We start from the raw sequence: 13,775 nt of genomic DNA, 5'->3' as shown, positions 1-13,775 counted from the left end.
CCAGAATTTGTTACTATTATTAGACTGCCATGATGACAGTACAGTAGCTATCTTAAGTAATGGCTGGGAAATGGACCCCTTCACTGGAGTCAACCAAGGTTGCATGATTGCACCAACTCCCGTTTCCATTTATATCACAGCTACTTCACATCTCATTACTGACAGACTTCCATCTGGAGTCAGTACAACTGACTTGGCAGAATTTAATTTTTATTTTAAATTCCAATGGGTAAAATCAATGTTTACTTTTAAGCATTTATTTGGATTTTTACCAATTGACATTTTCAGGACTGTACGACATTATGAGCAATATTTCTTATTTATCCTCTTCCCTCATCCACCGGAAAGATTGCAAATGCTTTCTTCTCCTCAAAGGTATACTTCAGTGAATTCAGTAGCTTCCTGAAATGTGTTGGGTGTGGTGTGGGAAGTATTTGCTGCATTTAATTCTGAGCAAATTCCCCTTTCTTGCCCTGAGCAAAGGACTGCCAACCCACATTGTTTCTAACTTGAGTTGCTGATGTTGATATGGTAATCCCTGCACTTCATCTTTTTTTTCTTTTCAGTTTATTTTAGACTTCTCAAAAATACCCAGTGAATATACAAACTTCTAAATGAGGTGGGCTGTGACTTGGCAAAAAGCCCCATACAAGTCATCACAATGGTGGCTTGCATCAACATAACCAGAAAAGCAGCACATACATTTCTTAACTACTACTTGAAGCCTCTTGGACTGTTGTGCTGGTTAAGCCAAATATCTGACAATAACCTAGAATATTAAGAACTCTGTTTTAAGATGCCATCAAATGCAAGGAGGGCAATTTAGTCTTGTATATTACCTAGCATTTGGGGGGGTGTTTTTTTTTTTTTTTTTTTTTTAAGATGGATAACTATATTGTACAACCTTAGGAGGAATTCATGTTGGAGTTGTTATTAGAGTACTTCTCAGTGGCAGCTGAACTAATAGTTGAAAATGAAATCAAGACTAATTATTTATTTGAAATAATGACATTTTGTATGATAACTTAAATTGTCTTGTGATAGACATCACTTCTGCTCTAAGAAGTGCTGCAGCAGCTGGTGTCTTCCAGCTAGACAGTTCTTTTAATTAAAAATACTTTATACACTTTTGACTTGTTCATGAAAGATCCAGAGATTTACTGTAATAAGGAACCAACTTGAAAGTTGCTTGTCCTGTGGAGATGGCTGGATCCTGTTTAACTAGCCTGGCTATGTATTTAGGACTAACATCACCCTAAGGTTTTAGTTGATCTATTGATGGCACTGGAGACTTGCACAAAGGTCACCTTGAGTAATATGATCTCAATGATCAAACTTCATTTAAATTTATTACTTGTTCAAGCCTTCATTACAGCATTCAACATCACTCTCAAAAACACTGAACTATGGCTCTCCTTAATTTAGCCCTTTCTATCCTTACAGTAACTCCAGTTATCTCCCATGGACTTCATGTTTACATCCTGCTTAAGACCAAGTACTTGTGTTTGTGTTTCTGAATCAACCCACCCCATCCTCCTTTTCCCTTCAAAGGGTGGGTTAAACCATTCCTACTGCTTGTTTCTGTCAGGGACAAAGACAAGCTGCTAGTTATGCTGGTTTGTTATAAGTACATCAAGTAGGTTTGAGGTGGCCATGACTAGGCCTTTAAGTGTTATGCTAACAGTGTACCTTTACCAACTTTTACATTTCCAGCTAGCTACCTCTATTTCTTACCACTGGAATAAGTAGTGCACAGGCTTGGGACTTTGATTTTTTTTGAGCTGCATGTCAACATGTGGTAAAGAGCATAAGACAATTACTTTCTACTAATTGCAAACTATACATTAATCTTCTTGGGATCTGGTCATCCACCATCTCTGTCTGTCCAGCTCAAGTGCAGATGAGACATAATAATACTACTAAATCCTGCTGTATTCCATAACTAATATGATGCTTGAAACCATTCACATAGATGGGGGAAATAGGGATTAAAACTTAAACTTGTTAAGTCGTCTTTCACTTGTCAAACTGATGTAAAATGAATGCGGTGTCACCTGCCTGAGTCTACAGACAGTGTGACAGTAGTTTAGAGATGGATGAACTGTTACTAGGATGGTGACTTGACCTAAAGATGGCACTTAATGTTGATTTATTTAAAGCTAGTTTGTAGCAAACACACTGGTGTCAAATTTTAACTGTCTCATCTGCTTTTTTTTACTTTACAATTGGTAAATAACATCTCATGTCTTGTTTGTGGAATTCATCTTTTGAGAGCTAGTATAGAATTTGATATGCTGTAACAAAGGGTCCTGCCAAACAATCAGTTGTACTCTTCATTGTGTGGAAGGTCTTAGCTCTCTTTTGCATATCAAGTGGAGCAGGAGCTAGTACATAAGACTCCATTCTCTCAGGTGAGTACCTTTGCCACAAAGCTGAGCTTCGTCCTTTTCCCCTCTCCCTGTGGTCTCTGGATCAGTGACTATATAATCAGTACCTGAAAGTGGGACAGCTTTCACTGAAAGCAAGGACCCAGCTCAAAATATCCTACAGCCTGGTGCTTATGGTGTCTCCTAGGAGATGGGAGACATGGTTTCAGATCTGCTTGGGTGGAAGTGGTAAGCCAAATGTCCCTCACCTTGCACAAATGCTGTTGTCACAGAACTGCTGGTAAAAGAGAAGGCATCAGCACCACCATACCCATCCTTTATCTTGGTTTGAAAGAAAGGCCTGATGCCTCTGGTTTCTGAAAGAAAAAGCTTGGATGTCTAGTCCCAGGAGAGGGCTCAAGCCTGTGAATCCTGGGCTGCAGAAAGCATTTCCCTGGGGCCCAGTGTGGCAGGCAGGAGATAAGATACATGCTCAGCATTTCCAATTGGCTACCTTTGGCAGTGCCCTACTGAGCATGCTGGCTATTGTAGATCCCATTCTCAGCTGCCAAACTTTCCTCGGGCATTGGGTATGGAACCTGGGCCCCTAACTCAGGCTGAGTTCTGCTGTGACAGCAAGGCATCCCAATCCAATTTCAAAGGCACTCAGAAACATACAGGAGTAATCGGTGGCCCTTTGAAACCTTAGGATCAGTGGAGAATCTTAATGATTTATGAGGAAAGGCTGAAAGATACAGGATTATTTAATCGAGGACAGAGAGATTTTGATAACAGTCTTCAAGTACCTGAAGAAAGATTATGGAGAGGATAGACATGGCCTTCTCTCTGGCTGAGGGGGACAGAACTAGGAGCAATGGCCTCAAATAGCAGCAGAGGAAAATTAAATTGGAGATTAGAAAGAACTCTGACTGTGAGGGTGGTCAAGCATTGGAACAGGCTACCTAGAGAAGCTGTGGAATCTCCATCCTCCAAAACTTTGAAAAGCAGGTTAGATAGATACTTGACTGGGATGGTTTAGTAGAAAGCCAGGTAGATTTGCATCTTATAAACTAACCAAAGTAGAGAGATACACATAGCACAAGCTTATGTGTGCCAAAGTTCACTTCACTGGGATGGTAGGGATGATCCTGACTACAGCCAGATGCTAGACTTAGATACTTTGTAAGGTCCTTTTCAATTCTCCTATCCTATAATCCTAATTCTTGCTCTTAATAAGTTTAGTCTGTTAGGTTTTCTAGTGCAATAGTAATGGATAGCTGGAGGAGGTTTTTTTTCTAGATGTACAATATACACAGAACTACTACTTACATAGAGAAAACCTTTGAAAAATGCTTTTAGTCTGCAAGAGTTTTGAAAGTTTTGATAAGGCTGTCCTGAAAACTCTTAATTTTATTAGGCTAATACCTCTAACTATTTGGAATAATATTGGCTGAATGGCATTTTTTAGAGGTGCTCAGCACCTGCAGCTGCTTGAAATCACTTCTGAAAGGCAGCCAACAGGTTCACATTTCCACTAAGTGGACTGCCTTTCATCCTTGGTGCTAAATTGTTCTACCCCTGAAGACAAAAATGAGCAGAAGAGAGTAGGGGCAGGTAAATGATAAGAATAAACCTGGCCTGCAAAATTGCTGACTTACCTGTTAGCTTAGCATGCAGCAAACATAAGCATGGGTTTGCTTACAAATAATGCACAAATAATACTACCATTAATCTTCCTAACTGGCAAGTCATTTTTTCTTGTGTATTTAATAAACATATACCAACTGTAATAAAACTAATAAGACAAACACTTAAGAAATACCAGAATTGGTTCCAGCACAACCTTAATTTGGCCCTCTAGTGAACAGATAATATTCAGTTATACATGCATACAAATTGTACAGCACCAACGCCTCATTCAGTGAACATACTAGATCAATGACTTTGTTCAATGTCTTGGCCACCAGCAAGGTTGAAACCTAGCAATCTGTTACACAGACCTCTGCTACTTGAGAGGGCAATAGCAAACAGTAGTAGATTTTCATCTTTTATGCTGGCCACCCTATAGAGCAGGGGTTTTCAACTGGGGGTACTTCTGATGGCCTTAATGGGTACTTGGCAGTGGTTGCCACCGTTGGCACTTCTGCTGCCACGGTATGCTTGCCAATTGGCGTTGGGGGACACCACCCCCTGCTCATTGACTGGCTGCTGGGGGAACACCACTCCCCACCCCCCACAGTCTGGCTGCTGCGGGACTCTTGCTTTCTCAACTGGCTGCCACAGGTACAACGACCCAAAAAGGTTGAAAACCACTGCTATAAGGGACTGGTTCAAACATCGAACACAGGAATGGAGACCCCACAATCTGGTTCCATTGCACCAGAGACCTGAGTTGGTATGTTCCAATTAACAGATTTCTGGCCATTTCTCCAAATATGCCCGCCCCCACATCCTATTCCAGTGCTGTTCAAGCTTTTTGCCCCACAGGACTGGTTTGTGGACCAGATCAAGCCCTGTGCACCAAGATCAGGCCTGGGGGCCTAGTACCAGCTCACCAAGCCACACCTGGAGGCTGTGGTAGCCTACACCACCCCCATATGCCAGGATCAGGCTTGTGATCTAGCACACTGGGCCTGAGGCTCCCCACAGATCTGGAAGTTTGGCAGCAGGAGAGCTACAGCTGCCACATTTACATACTTGTGATGACAGTGGGCCAGATGACATAGTGCTTGGGGCCACATCTGCCTTGTGGACTGAGCGATGAGCATCTCTGCCCTATCTTAATCCTAGCTCTTCCCCAATCCCATTCTCTTTAGTTAGTTCCAGTTCTCATCACTCTTCAGATCCCTCTTCCATTTACCACTGTTCTCAGTTCCAGTGGCCCTTCAGCTCCCAATATTCCTCTCTATCCTAATTCCCAGTCTGTCCCCCTGTACCACATTGGTCTAGCTCTTATTTCCTTTGTATTCTAAATGGACAGCCTCCTCTATCCTGTCTTGGCCCAGAGCTGAGGAATGTAAAAGGTCTGGGAGTGAGCACAGAGGGCAGGTTTCCTTTTCTAAGATGAGATGTCTGGATCTGTACCAGACAGCCTGTAACAGCCCAGTGGTAGAAACTTATTTCCAAATGCTTATAACTTTGGTCACATGTTCACAGGGATGACAAAAGCTCCAACCCTAAAAGAAGACAGCAGAGCTTTTCAAATAAGTCTTCCCTAGCATAGTTCTTGGAAAATACTTGTTTTGACTGAATTTTTCCAAAATAGCTTGGCCTGAAGCAGACATCCAGCATGCAAATTCAGCCTAAGTGGTTGAAGTCCAGCAAAGTTATAAGCAACTGAACAAGATCTTACAGTGGTAAGCACCAGGCACTCCAACAGATGGTGCCTTGCTTATACAAAGAGAAGTTAGCCACATTAACAAATGACACAATTAGGTTTTAGTGCATTCTCAGCCCGTGCTGCTTTATTGCTAAAAAAAATTGTTTACAGGTGCAGAGTTTCCAAGTTCATTTGAAACAGTTCCTCTATACAATGTCAAAAAGAATAGATTCTTCTTGAAATCCCAAAGATGCATAGATATAAAAAACAAGCTGCCTTTTGGAAAACTTCAGTACACAGAGGGAGAAATTATTTCACTCTTACCATGTAAAATACACCGTGCAATGGGAGTAAATGGTTTCCAGTGTTACCACTAAATTCCCCCACTGATATTTCCTGCGCTTGGCAGTTGAGTACAGTAGAAATGTGAGTATACCATCAAAAGTCCAGTATAGGAAATCCTCTCTAACCTGGTTTCTACGCCTTAGGATAAATTAAAATTTTCTTTCAAGGATTCTATGTTATCCCATTGACATTAGAGCTGAAGGCCAACCTTTGAAATTTCTGCTCCTCACAAAAGTTATTTGCATTGAAGTCCTTGAGTAGCCTATTCCTCCCTTCTGTTTAGAAAGGAAATAAGCAAGTTTAAGTACATACTCAACTTCTTACCTTTCCATTAAAACAATACACTAAAACAGAATTTAAAACTGAAAAGTCTTAAAGGTTTTAGTGGCACGGTCAACCACTGGCTTAACATGTTTTAGTAAATCACTTTTTGCCTACAGAAGTTGGCTCAAAGGATATACTTCATCCATCTTCAGATACTGTAAAAATATCTAAGTCATCCCTTAATATTCCTACCTTCATTTGGCAACTACTGTGTATCTATAAACAAAGTGACAATGAGAAAAAGAAGGTTCCCTCACTAACCCTGCATTAAAGGGGTGTTGTGGAGACTTTGCATTATGCCAGCTAAGGGTGCAGGCAAATGTAAATCTGACTTGGAATCCCTTTCTCCTACCCCACTGTTTCTGTGAGGAAACAGGAGGAAACCTCAGTTCCATGGAGGGATTCTTGCACAGGTTAAATCCTCCCACAAGGTTAGATGGAGTTATAAACTAAAAGTGAGAAATACTGCAAAATGAACTAAAAAGCTTAGGAACATTATTAGTTCTGGATTCTGCTACAGCTATCATGACTTTTTTTTCATTCTCAACAGAAAATCTCCACACCACCCACAAAGTGACTTGGGAGAAATATTCTTTGCAGAGAACATAGTGAACAAATAGATGGCACCCAATTTCCTTTGTTAGGGAGCTAGAGATCACTACATGGTTTTTTTTAAACAAATGAAGTTAAGACTGACCAGACTATAATCTGTTGCTGAAGATTAGGACACTCATCACCCCACCTTGAGCCAACCTCATTTTAGAACCGTAAAAAAATTTTGGTCAAAACTTAAAATACACAAATTTGCCAATATTTTCAGGTTCATTCCTGCAGGATGCCATTATTGCTGGTTGATACCAGTATGCTTCAGTACAGCTGCCTATGTGGCTAAAGAGTTACCTGAAAATACTGTCTATTAAAAAGCTATTCAACACCTGAAATATGTGCACTGTGCTTATTGATTTTAATCACCTCCAAAGAATTTACCATATTAGGCCGAGACCTCTTGCACCTATTGTCTGGCAAATTCTAGTCACTTAACTTTGAGGTCAGTTCTTTAAGTTGACCAACTTAATTCCACTTTTGCCCTCCCAACACCCTGTGAGAAACTCTGCACCCTTCTGTTTGCTACAACTGCAGCAGCTGAGAATCCTCACCTCGCCACTAAACACGCTCGGTTCAGGCCCTGCTTTTTTACATGCTCAGGGCACTAGTATGAACCAGGCAAGAGGTTAAAAAGGCGAGTTCTGCTGATCCTTGTTCCTGATATGCAGTTTTGGTGCCATGCTTCTGTCCCTATTTGTACATTCTGCCTCTTTCTCTACAGAGGCAGTGCATTCTCTAAAAACAAAGTTTGAGAATCAAAGCAGTAAGTTCAAGCTATTGGTATATTAGTTCCTATTGCTTCATTATGTATAAATGCATATCTCAATTTACTGGTAATAACTACATAACACTAAACATTTTGAATCATGCATAAGTAGAATACTAGCTCTAAGACTTGGTTTGTGGGCCTGTGCTGCCACTCTTCAGCTTGTCCAAGCAGCTCATTATGCATCTGGCTTCACAGACCAGCCTTCTTTTAGTTGACCTGCAAACATACACTTAGTTTGGAGAGAGACCAGAATTTACATAGGACACAAGTAAGAGAAAGTTAAAATGTGATTATCAAAGATAATGGGTGAGCCTCAGAAAATCCAACTGTACTGTGACTTGGTATGTAAGAGAAGTGACATGTTTCCTTTACTTGCATACATTTTTTTTAAAGACATGAATCAGGAGGAAATGCAAAGACAAATGAAGGAAACTATGCGTATGTTGGGAAAGTCTACAGACAGCAGCATAGAACAAGATAAGCAAGTTCCATTGCTGGCTCTTTGTGCTTTAGTCTTGGGAGTACTGTGGAATGATATCCTGAACCATCAGAACAAAGAGTTAACCTTGACCTGCCCATCATATAGCCTTCTGTTTGAGTAAAGAGCTCTATCAGCAGGCTTTGAAGAAAAACTCAACCAGTCTCCATCTCTGATTGACAGAAGAGTTACTGAAAGTAAAGGTTTTAAGAATGGTGCCAGATTCTGTCAGAAGAAGTCCAGCTTTCCCTTAACAACTCAGAAATACCTCCATAAGATCCCACAAAATACTCTACCAGTGCTGCAATCAAGGTAAATCCTATTTAAAGCACCTATCTCCTGAACCTTGTACCACTGCTCTCTGCTGAAGAAAACTGCATTGCAAAGATTCCTTAGTGCTGAGAAGGTTCTTAACTGATAAGCGTCTCCAACAATAGTTGCCGTTCACACCACAGTACTAGCTAGAACTTCCTCATCAGCCCTACTGGACCAGAAAGCAGTCTACACACTTACAAAATAACTTGATCCAACTAAAAAGGTTGGTGTTAGCATGGATGTTACCTGTTTGATATCTTGAAATAAACTGGGTATTGTCTGAAATTTCTGCTTAGTTTTGTAAGCAATGAAAGCAAGGGCTTGAGGCATTGGGGGGAAGGGTGGAAATCACATCACAGCTCTGCAGCCTTAGGCCAGCAGGATTTCAGGAATGGATGCTGTGAGAAATCTTTGGACCCGTACTCTACTAGTCCCTAGAACACAGCACATCAGAAAGGCTGAACTGGCAGCAATAAGCAGATGTTTGTTCACTCACTCCCTGCCTGCCCTTTTCCTTGAAATGGCATAATACCCAGTCAAGTGAAGTACATTTCTGAGAAGTGAAATTAGTGTCTTCATTATCATGACAATCTACTTCCCAATCCTTTCCTTAAATTTATAAAGACTGGTATATCACTATACTATGTAGAAGACATTATCAATTTGGTATCTCCTTTTGGTCTGCTTCTAATTTTTAAATTTTAATAATTTAATGGCTGGAATTGTTGTTACCATCTTTCAAAATCACTGATATTTTCATATGTAAGACTAATACTAGATATGTACTACTTGCTAGCACCTACTTATATATTCTTACATTCATCTTGGATGCATCTTGGTTACATTAAATGAGACTGGAGAGACCCACACTTAGTCCCAACAGGGGTCATGTTATCAACTAGTGAGAAGTCAAAAGCCTCCATTTAACTTACTAAAAACGAAGCAAATTGCAGACACCCGTAGACTAAAGATCGTGGTATAAAATAGTCAATCCTGATTAAAGAAATCAAGCCACTTGGATAACTATATGCTTTGGTTTAATAATTCAGTTCAGGATAGAGCATTACCTGCACAGCTGTATCACTTCTGCAAGCTATGCATTGATAAAGAAAACCGGGTCAGCTGTGGGCTGTATTTTAAAACTCCATGGGCTCTTCTGAATGCTTCTCTAGCAGATGGTAAAAACCATGCCAAGCACAATTACTACAGATCAATTCCCCTTTGCCTTATCAGAATGCCTAAAACAACTGGCTTTGCAAAACTTAAAGTATGAACAGAAAATGGCCACAGCCTAAAATGGAAGTGTTTAGCAGGTCTAGAGCTAAATAAACGTCAATGAAAAAGAAAGACAAGGAATTTGTAGACACAATTCCTGTAGTTTTGTCCCTGCAGTCTAAGGGTTTGGAGTGTAACTGTTTCTCAATAATTTCTCATTTTGGGACCTGTGATATCATGACCTGGTATCTCTCTATGCCTTCCCCCAAAAATATCAGAACCCTTTTCTTTAAATAAAAAGCTTCCAAGTCATGCTTTCTGACTATGGAACCTAGTTCTTTTCACATCAGCAACTGAATGGGTTTGGTTTCCTCTCCAGAGGCACAAAACATGCTACCCAACAAAATAAGTAAATTGGGGAAACATCAGCCGTTTGTTTACACACAACTGCCTGCTCTTCCCCAGTATGTACCAGTTCAGACAGGACACACAGTTATCCATGTTTTTATATCAGGTTGCTCACCAAAGTGGGCAAGGGCCAAACACTTTCCAATGATAGGAGCAGTAAGAGGAATTCTCCCATCTAGTTAAGAAGAAACATTTCTTTTCTTGCAACCCCCTGCAGCACAGAACACCACAAACTTATTTGGTTATTACCCACTTACTTACTCTACTGTACAATCTTGCTAATGCAAGTTAGTAACTATTACATGCAAAACAATTATTGCTACTAAAGTTCTATTTTCTTATTAAATCATTTTATGGCTTTGTTTGCATTAGGGATTCCCCCCCACCTCCCACATACTGTGCTATTTGCATTCCAGTTTCAGAGGTATTTTTCATCAATTGATTCTCCCAAGCACTAAACTACTTGATTCAATGGTACAGCTACTTCTGTTTAGAACTGAATCCAGCTCTGAGTGCATATCCCCAGAGCTGTGCTGTAAATGGCCTGCTTGCCAATTTTCTCCAGAGACACGGAATATGCAGAATTTAGTTTTTGTTACAGAAATTACCTCTGCAAGGATCACCTGCTTTGCATCTCCATGCATGCTTCCCATTTAATTAATTTAGACACACATTAGATCAACTCAGAAACACAAGATGCCCATCCTCTCTCCTCAAGGTGGCCATTTACTTGCAGGACTCGAGAAAAAAGATGCAGTATCCTCCCTCTCTAAGCTGATACCAAGTTTTGTTCTTTTTCAAAACAGTGGTGGTTGAAAAGCAATGCTGACACCAACTAAAAGGCTATATCAGGAAATCAGATAAAAGTCATGTACAAATCACTGTTTCTTGCTTTACTAGTTTAAGCTACCTGTTTGATAAACTATTTAGACTTCACCTAATTTAACATCTCATTCTCTGACTGTACAGAGAGAGAAAGAAACAAACTGCTGTGTGATCAAGAGTTCATAGCTAGAAAAGTTATAAAAATCCACAATCTAGGCTTTTCAGCAATACATACAAGCATCCTCAGACAAAATGGGTGGACAGTATCACAAAAAATTTAACTATTTTAATAATTAACTAAACATTAGCTTTGTCACTTTTTATTCGTTCTGCAACATGCACTGCCTAGATGAATAATTAGTGCACATTACGATACCCAAGAAGGGGTAACAGAGCTGCTAATAAATATGCCGTCTCTTTAGGAAGTACACATTTTTGGCATGGGAGATGCAATGGGTATGGTACATGAAGAGGAAGTTCATGGCTGATCAGTATTAAAAGAGTTCCCTCTAAGATTACAAGATAGTAATGCCATTCAATACAGCAAGCATCACAGATTTGCCATGTGGTTCACCTCAAATATCCTGACAGATGACTAGTTTGAATGCCAGCAGTGAAGTGATTCTCAACATGGCATCCCTCCATAACTTCTTGGAACAGAGTGGTACCACAAGTCAATAATTTATTTATTGCAACATTTAAATGGGGAGGGGATGTGTGGAGGAAATGAGCTTTTGGCTCCCTGTAGAGCAGTGGGACATTCATGATCTTACCTCCTTACACTGGAGCTCATCCTTAGCTCCCCCCGAGGGGAGTGGGTGGAGTGGGAGAGGAGTTACCCAGTGGCTCACAGCACCTCAGGGTGCCAAGGCACCCCTGTCAAGAACCGCTGGTCTACTGTATAGCTTGAAGAGACTTGCAACAAGAAGTCAACCATATTTTCCATGAAACCCACCAAATAAAAAAAAATCTGCTTCCAAAGATAGAATTGTCACTATCACTGGCAAGGAAGGATACTGCATCTTTAGATTATGTTCATGATGTTTTACTGTATCCTTTCTATTGTTAATTACATTATTGTTTATTATTGTCATTAATAATTTGTCTCTCTGAAATTGTAAAAATACTACTAGGCTCATGCACTGATCCTAACATGGCACTACAGTTTGCTACAAAGCACTAATGCTTATGGAACTATACACATCTCAAAATGGAAGACATTGGTGATTTTGTTGTTTTCAAACAACTTGTAACATCATTTTGTCCACAAGTATTAAAATATATATATATGTGTGTGTGTGTGTGTGTGTGTGTGTGTGTGCGCGTGTGTACGTGTGTGTGTGTATATATAGATATATATATATAGATATGATCTATTGCACATGCCCCTTATTTTTAAATCTTTCATACAAGACAATTTCCAACCAACATGGAGAAAAAAAGCAGAGCATGATGTAAAGCCAAAAGGCTGAGGCGGCATTTCCTATCACAACAGTTTTATGAAGAAACTGGCAGGAAGAGTACTACAGTGGGGTCCTCTTGGGTGTACGCTACCAGAGTGTTACTTATGTGACAGCCACAGAACTTTAGCTCAATTAAAAATTTACCTTAATCAAATGGTTGGGGGGCAGGCAAAGTCAACATTTCAATTTTTCAGTATAAGGCAGAACTATACAATGCTTAGCCAAGGTTACTCCTACAAGTGTGGCACCAATGAGCTTTAAATATGTCCACCTTCTTCACAACCACATTCCATTTTTAACAATAAACGGGATACAAAGATACACTCCCATCCCCAAAGCAATATGCTGTTATGCAGCGCTAGGAACAGCTTCTAGATATTGTCAGATGGATAATGAATGTGGTTAGGGAAGAGAAGAAAATCCACACACTTAAACATACATTTGCCATATCATATACCTTCTAATCGCATGAAACACTGTGATATTGATAGCAGATACTTCCCCCTCACTAGGAGGCTGATCCTGCCTCTACTGAAGTCAATGCAAAATCCAGCTGTCTTCCACAGAAGGCAGTCCAAAGAAGTGTTTTTTTTTCAGTTGTCTTTAACCCTGGAACATCCATATTCCATTCCACTACAGCATCCTTAAAGGAAGGCAGCTCAAGCTGGCTAATTCACTAGCCATTACTAATATGACAATTTCTCCAAGTGAAGATAAACACAGCTCATTATGGTACATTGGTGCTCATGGTCTGCTACATTACTTTTGGTATTATTTTCAATATGGAGTATTCTGCTAGTCATTCCTTACCCTGTAAACCTGATCTTCTCTCTAGGCAAACAAAAAAAATTATTAAACCTGTAATTAAACCAACAAAAGTTTCCTACACAACTCAATTCCCAAGAGAGAAGATTAGGAGCAGTACACATACAAGGGCTTGTTCTGCTCTGGAAATTGTTTCCCTTTAAATTCCATTACTCATTTAAATATCAGAAACAACATCTTATGATATTCTCCTTTCCCCCCTCTCCTTCCTCTACCAGCTATAAAAATGCTGCTTTTGCTACCTATCATCAAAACATAAGGATTTCAGTTGTTGTTTTTTTCCAGCCATTTTCAGGCTTTCTGGCTCTATCCAGCAGTTTTCTAAACAAAGAACAAAAAAAAAAAAAAAAATCAAACATAAACAAAACCTAAATCCATTTTGTTCCAGATTTTTAAAATATAATTTTTTTAAAGTCACATTTGCTAAATTCACATTAATATAAGCTTGGAATAAGGTGCACTAAAAAGAGCTCCAGATACAAATGGAAGAAAACAAGAGAACCAAATTCTGGCCTTT

Source organism: Gavialis gangeticus, unplaced genomic scaffold (genome assembly GCF_001723915.1).
Source record: "Gavialis gangeticus isolate Ggan-Ray unplaced genomic scaffold, GavGan_comp1, whole genome shotgun sequence".
Taxonomy (NCBI): Eukaryota; Metazoa; Chordata; order Crocodylia; family Gavialidae; genus Gavialis; species Gavialis gangeticus.
Note: the sequence above shows the minus strand (reverse complement) of the source record.